Source organism: Lipotes vexillifer, unplaced genomic scaffold (assembly GCF_000442215.2).
Source record: "Lipotes vexillifer unplaced genomic scaffold, Lipotes_vexillifer_v1.1 scaffold429, whole genome shotgun sequence".
NCBI lineage: Eukaryota > Metazoa > Chordata > Mammalia > Artiodactyla > Lipotidae > Lipotes > Lipotes vexillifer.
Window position 1 is genome coordinate 142,277 of NW_006784171.1, and position 8,036 is coordinate 150,312.

Below are 8,036 nucleotides of genomic sequence, written 5' to 3' on the forward strand. Positions count from 1 at the left end.
CGGGCCTCTCACTGTTGTGGCCTCTCCCGTTGCAGAGCACAGGCTCCAGACGCGCAGGCTCAGCGGCCACGGCTCACGGGCCCAGCCGCTCTGCAGCATGTGGGATCTTCCCAGACCGGGGCACGAACCCATGTCCCCTGCATCGGTAAGCGGACTCTCAACCACTGCGCCACCAGGGAAGCCCGAGCAACTGTTTTGTATCCTTTTTTCCAAGACACTTGACAGATGATCAAATGATGTTTCCATTTAAGACATATACCCCACAGGCATACACACACACACAAAAAAACTAGGATATTAGACGTGCAATTTTTCACCGTATTTCATCCTTCTCTCTTCAACTCTAGAATTGTTAATGTGCGACTGTACCATCTTTTTGGGATAAGTACTCTAATGTGTGGGGAAAGTTAAATTATTCATTACTTGGAATATACCTTATGATTTAGACTCCTCAGGCTGTTACCATACCTGAGCAGAGAGTAAGACAAATTAGGAAGGGCAACTGGAAATTCCTACAGAAGGCCAAAGTATCTGTCCACTTGTCCACAAGCTCATGGGAGCCCACAGGTTAAAAGACTCTCTGGATCTGAGACCCATCACTCGTGACCAGTCCTCCACACCAGGAGTCAAGACATCTCTATGGAAGTCACACTGCCTTCTATTTTGAGGGTAGGAAATTAGAATGAATAAAACCCAATCCAAATTTTTTAAATTACAACCTATGAATTTTAAATTTTGGAAACCTTTGAGAACCTATAAGCTCACAACTACCCCCCACCCTACCAACCAACATAGAATTTTCTTAAAAATACTCTATAAAGAATAGATTGTGGGGCTTCCCTGGTGGCACAGTGGTTGAGAGTCCACCTGCCGATGCAGGGGACACGGGTTCGTGCCCCAGTCCAGGAAGTTCTCATATGCCGTGGAGCGGCTAGGCCCGTGAGCCATGGCTGCTGAGCCTGCATGTCCGGAGCCTGTGCTCCGCAACAGGAGAGGCCACAACAGTGAGAGGTCCGCGTACTGCAAAAAAAAAAAAAAGAATAGATTGTGAAGACAAAAAGCTGGCCACCCAGGGAACTTGCTTGTGATTTGGATCTTGTTAAAAAGTATGAAACTAGGGAATTTCCTGGTGGTCCAGTAGTTAGGACCCAGCAATTTCACCACCAGAGCCCGGTTCAATCCCTGGTCGGGGAATTAAGATCCCACAAACTGCACAGCACAGCCAAAAAATAAATAAATTAATTAATTTTTTAAAAAAATAAAAATATGAAACTAAAAACCCACCACAGGGTATTGAAATATACAGAAAAAAATCAAAAAAATCTTTCTCATCTTTTAGGAAGCTTATTTCATGTACATCTCTCCCTTCCTGAGATGCAGTACTTATTGTCATCCCTCTTCAGACTGGCATTGACTCACATACTCCCAGCAAGCTTATTTAATTGTTCTGCTTTGTCTTATCTCTCCAGTTAGATTACAAATTCCAGATGATCATGACTGTACTCTTCTCAGCCCTTTGGGCAACACTAGGCACCAAGAAGCCATCCTGCTAAATTCTTATATGATTAATTAATTAAGCAAATTTAATTAATCCCTACATTTCTCTAACATTGTTTTCTTGCCATCTATTAATTTTTGTTGTTTTATTTAAATGTAATTACAATTAAATTAAAACAAAATAAATATGTGTGTGAGTGTATATAATACCTACAGGCAACTGGCAGATGTCATCAAATTAAGGAAAATATGTCTACCTTTAATCAGATACATCATTAAAAACTAAATATACTTTTAATCTTGAACAGCAACTGCTTTTAGCATGGGAATGTTGGTGAGCTCTTAGAATAAATAAACCAAAATGCACATCTGAATATAAGGAAATTTTTTGTCCTACATATTAAACTCCTAATAACACAAGTTGTGTTTATTTTAATATATCATTCTAATGGTTTCCTTTTATATTAATTTTACTATTAAAAGTTATCTTCTTACATCTAGAGTCACTTCCTTAAAGAAATCTTTTATTTCAATAAGTCTGAGAAAATATAAATCTAAGCAAGACAACTTGTAACTTAATTTATAGAGACCTGCATTTACAGCCACATTATTAAATTCAGAATTAAAGATGAGCAGTGCCTAATTGTAAGTCCCTGGCCAGTTTTGCAGAAATCCCAACCTAGAGGACAGCACAAAAGCCAGCAACTTGATTTCTCATGTTTTGTTCACTACAGAGAAAATTACAATGAGGAAAAGAAATCGACAAAAAGTCATGTGTAAGTAATTTGAATTCCTCAAGGAACAGAGGACAAATATTAGGTCAGATCACTGGTTCTCACCCCTCGCTGAAAGTTGAAACCCCACAGCTTCTAAAAAATACCAGGGCTTGAGGGCTTCCCTGGTGGCGCAGTGGTTGAGAGTCCGCCTGCCGATGCAGGGGACACAGTTTCGTGCCCCAGTCCGAGAAGATCCCACATGCCGCGGAGTGGCTGGGCCCGTGAGCCATGGCCGCTGAGCCTGCACGTCGGGAGCCTGTGCTCCGCAACGGGAGAGGCCATAACAGTGAGAGGCCCGCGTACCAAAAAAACAAACAAAAAAATACCAGTGCTTGGGCCCCAGCCCCAGGGATTCCAATTTACTTTGTCTGGGAGAGTCCCAGGCATCTGTAGTTTTAAAAGTTCCTCAGATGATTTTAATGTACAGCCAGAGTTGAGAACCATTAGGTTAAATGATACAAGATTACAAATAAGATCTCTTAAAAAAAAAAAAAAATTCTTACATTTTCCCTCTGTCTACTTCCAGCGCTAATTCAGGTAAGTTTGAACTGCCCATTAAGTAGAGCCTGCTTTATATGGAATTAAAAATCAACATACACACACACATCAACCTGTAGGTTTCTCATGAAAACCATCTGTCAAAATTATGCTATGTGTAGATAGAGCCAAAATTGTAAAGACTAAGTTTATAAATAATGTTAATTAACTCTTTAATTCTATTGTAACTCCATGGACACTTTTGGTCTGAAGTGATAAAAGCTAAATCAATCTAATTTAAGTGAAAGGAAAAGGGAGAGTGGATTTATCAGCTAATAACTGCAAAGAACCGTAATAGATCCAGCATTACCCACACTAGATCCAAGGCCCAAACAATGTCACCAAGACCTGCTTTCTCATTCTGTCTCATACTCCCTTGCTCCCATTCTTAGCTCTGCTTCCCTCTAGATGTTGGTCTCCTTCTCTCTGTCTGTCAATGAGTATCCTCCAAGTGACAGGAGCCCCACTTCGCATCTTTGCAGAAACCTTACCCAAAAGGCAAAAGATGGTCTTTCCTGCTCCTCCAGAAGAAAAGTCCCAGAAATTGACTCTGATTGACCTGAATTGGATCACAAGCCCATGCTAAAAATCCCAAAATATTATCTATATACAAGTATATCACTTGACAACCAAACTGTGTTTTAAAACATTAACAGGGGGGCTTCCCTGGTGGCGCAGTGGTTGAGAGTCCGCCTGCCGATGCAGGGGACACGGGTTCGTGCCCTGGTCCGGGAAGATCCCACATGCCGCGGAGCAGCTGGGCCCGTGAGCCATGGCCACTGAACCTGCGCATCCGGAGCCTGCGCTCCACAACGGGAGAGGCCACAACAGTGAGAGGCCCGCGTACCACAAAACAAACAAACAAACAAACAAAAACATTAACAGGAATGGACATAGGAAAGAACTAGAGAGATTAAAAGACCAATCTGGAGAACTCTATGTTTGTCTGGAACAAAATACATGTTACAGGAGATACTGTAGTTGAATTACAGAAATAGTCAAAGGTCATATCAAGAACAGACTTTTATCTTAAAGGGATGAACTTTATTTTTATTCTGAGAGCTAAGAGGGCCACAAAAGGATTTCAGCAGAAAAATGAGATGATCAGATTTGTTTTAGGAAAATTACTTTGGCATGTGGGAATAGATTGAACAGAATGCATTTTAAAAACAGAAACCAGTTAGAAAGATATTGCAGCTATCCAAATGAAAAGACATCTAAACTTATACTAAGGCAATAGTAAAACAAAAACAGGAAATGGACTCAAGAGATTTTAAGGAGGTGATATCAACATCAAACTAAATTGTATATGGAGTATTCAGAAAGGGAGAGAATACAAAATGACTCAGTGATTTCTGGCTTGGGAAACTTGGAAGAAAGTGATGCTATTCACTAAGAGAATTCAGGAATAGAGGTAGATTTGGAAGGAGTAGATTATAAATTCAGTTTAACATATAAAATTAGAGCTATCTATAGGATCAAAATGGAGATCAATTCATACTATACATTCAGCTGAAAGATCAACTTTAATTGTGAAGCCATTGTGTTAGATAATTAGTGCATAACTACATTAAAGTCACTTCTCAGGACAAAGGCAGAACTAAGAGCAGTGAGCAGGAAGGGGAGTCACCTATTTTTAATAAATATGGAGTTGAGGGGGGTTTAGTATGTAATCCCAACCAGAATGGTGTAAAAGGTATTCTACCTCATGGCATGAGCCCCAAAGGAGGTCCAGCGTGAGAGGAGAAACAAAGATTTTTGAAGTGGTTAGTGAGGGCAAATGGATGCTGACCCCACCTCACTCCTTCCCAGATCTGTGGTTTGTAGCACTGAAGAGGAGTGTGGTCACTTGGCCAAGATGCTAAGGGAGTGAGAACTCTGGTGGAAAGCCAGGTGATCTAGTTTAGATTTCTTTGTTTTTGGCTCTCCAGTATCCAAACCAGGGTTTGGCCTTGGGAGGAAAAAAGAAAAGAAGCCAAAGAAGGAGCAGTCTCTCCTTTCCCCGGCCCATGAAAAGAGGGTTTGTGAACCAGGTTCAGCCAATTCCATGGCCCACACTCCCCCTGGAGGCGGTCACATAAGCGGGCAGCCAACCTGAGAAATTCTTCACGGCACAGGTAGCAGTGGTTTTTTGTTGGTGGTGGGGTTTTTTTGCTTTGTTTTGTTTTGTTTTAGGAAAGTCCTAACTTTTTTTTAACGTTATACTCCATTTATAGTTATTATAAAATATTGGCTATATTCCCCATGCTGTACAATACATCCTTGTAGCTTATTTTATATCTAATAGTTTGTACATCTTAATCCCCTACCCTGTATTGCCCCTTCTCTCCTCCCCACTGGTAAACACTAATTTGTTCTCTATATCTATGAGTATGCTTCTTTTTCATTATATTCACTAATTTGTTGAATTTTTCAGGTTCCACATATAAGTGACATCATCACAGTATTTGTCTTTCTCTGTCTGACTTATTTCACTTAGCATAATGCCCTCCAAGTCCATTCATTTTGATGCAAATGGAAAAATGCCTGAGTAGTATTATATATATATGTATATGTATATATATATATATATATATATATATACAACATCTTTCTTTATCCATTCATCTGTTGATAGATACTTAGGTTGTTTCCATATCTTGGAAATTGTAAATAATGTTGCTATGAACATTGGGGTGCATGTGTCTTTCTGAATTAGTGTTTTTGTTTTTTTTCAGATATACACCCAAGAGTGGAATTGCTGAGTCATAGGGTAGTTCTATTTTTTGTTTTTTAAGAAACCTCCATACTGTTTTCCACAGTGGCTATACCAATTTACATTCTGTTCCATTGATCTGTCTATTTTTGTGCCAGTACCATACTGTTTTGATGACTGTGGCTTTGTATATAGTCTGAAATCAGGGAGACACAGATAGCAGTTTAAATAACAAGTAGGATGTGAGGCATATTGTAAACATTAAGTATTCTAACATATGATATCTCCTAAGCATCAACAGGGTAGAAAAGGATTTCCAATACTTACTTCATGCCTAAAGGCACCATTTTCTATCATGTGAATGTATTCTGTTGTCTGCTCTAATTTGACAATTTGGGTGAGGGAGGTGGCAGGGAATGGAGAGGTATGACAATTTGAAAAACAACAACTGTAAACATAAAATGTCTTGGTATTTTTTAACTCTAAAATATTAATTTCCACATATATTTTATTATTAGCTTCAGAGTATGGACGGCTGAGAGTCCAGTGGTAACAGTGATGGAGCTTGTGACCCAGTGCCAGCCCCCTAAACAAACTGACCCAGTGCCTGTGATTCCAGCTGTAGCTGCCCAGTTTCCCTTGGCTCCTGCCTGTTACCTGAAAACTGGGTTTGCCTCTTGGTGGGTGTAGAGCCAAAAGACACAACCAAGACAAAGAGTGGGAGAAGGAAGGATTTATCACTTGCAGCAAGTAAGGAGAACATCAGGGATATTTCCCAAAGTAGTGTCTCCTCAAACAGCAAAACTGGGGAAATTTTAAGCTAAGGGTACATGCATATCCATGAATGGGCTTGAGCAGAGAAGAATTCTGCATAGTATTGGGGCAAAGGTTGACAGAGTCCAGGCTCTAGTTGACCGAAGTCACGAGGGTCAGCAAAGGTCAACATCATCATTCCTTAGGTTCCAATTAGTCTGGTGGTTGAGTGCAAGAGGAGGTTTAGATCTTACCAAAAAAAGCTCAAGAATATGCTTCAGGCTAATCTTTACCTTTTAAACAGGACTGGAAGTCTTTACAATTGATTTATTGTCTCCAATATGGTTAAGTTATTTCCCTGGCCTGTTTGTTCTTACATTGATTTGTTCCCTTAAAATCATTAACTACTGAGACTTATTCTTCTGCAAGGGCAAGCACTATGGCCAGGCTTAGATCACAAAATGGCTTAGGCCTAAAATGGCTTTTCTTGGCAAGAAAGTTATGTCTGGTTCATTTCCTCCAGGGACCCACCACCCTATCTGCATACATGCCCATTTTCTGAGACTGGTTCTCAATCCTTCCCATTACTGGATATCTTTGCAATGAATTCCTTTTCTTCTGAAGTTAACTGAAGTTTAACTTGGTTTCTGTCTTTTGCAACCAAGCAACTCTAATGGTAAGGGTAACAAGTACTTTCAGAGGCAGAATGAAGGCTGTACTATGTTAAAGTCCCTGGCTCTCTTAAGACCCCTAGATTGTAATATTAGAAGTGTCACAGAGTTTCTAGACATAAAAGCAAAAGTTCAAAGGAGAAAAGTGATGTAACAAAATGAAAATTAAAATATTTCTATGTCAGAATATACCATAGCTAAAATTAAAAGGCAAACTAAAAGAGTACATAAGAAAATGTCAAGGTGTCCTGGGCTTTCCAAAATTAGGAATATCTCCCTTCTCTTGTCAAGACTGTGTGTTGGTTGTTTTGCTCCCCATGAGAAAGAAATTATATGAGACAAAACTTGGCAAAAGATTTTAGTCTCTATTTCTTATTAAATGCAGGGTCTTGTAGTACTTCAGCCTGCACAGTTCCTACCCTCTGCCTGAAGGTAAGATTCCACAACCAGGTAGACATTCCTGGGCTTTAGAGATGGTGAAACTCCCTTGGCAATGAGCTTCTTGGTCGAGTGACAGAGGGATGGTCCTTGACCTTGACAGTTAAGCTTCCATGGGTGTGTCTACAGTCTTATCAAGGCAGGGCAGAGGATGGAGGGAGAAGCAGGGAGAGGATAATGCTCCCATCCCATTAATTGTTTCACTCAGGCAAGAAGTTACAATTCCAACTGCATATCTAGTTATAATTTTCCTTCACCCTACATGGGCTACTGAAAGAAACATACATAAGGCAAACAACCATGATTGCTAACTGAAGGGTTTTTAGCAGATGAGTAGAACTTCCATGTTTTCTTGTGATGATTACATAGCCCATCTCTGGGAAGGGCACAAAGACAAGGGTCACCTCACCTACACACAGAAGGCATGGTCACACTCTAGTTTCCCATCTGCTTCCCATGAGAAGGAAAAATTATTTCACAGGCATCAGGTCTCATGGAGGAAACAGTCTTGAGGTTCTTCCAATCCATATAAAATCACTTTATCTCTACACCTTGGACTCTCATATCTTGGATTCAGCTTCACTCCCACAGCAGTAAAATTACATCTGACTTATTATGATAATTAATACGTTGAACTTCAACAAACTCAGTTTTGAAACTATGGAATCC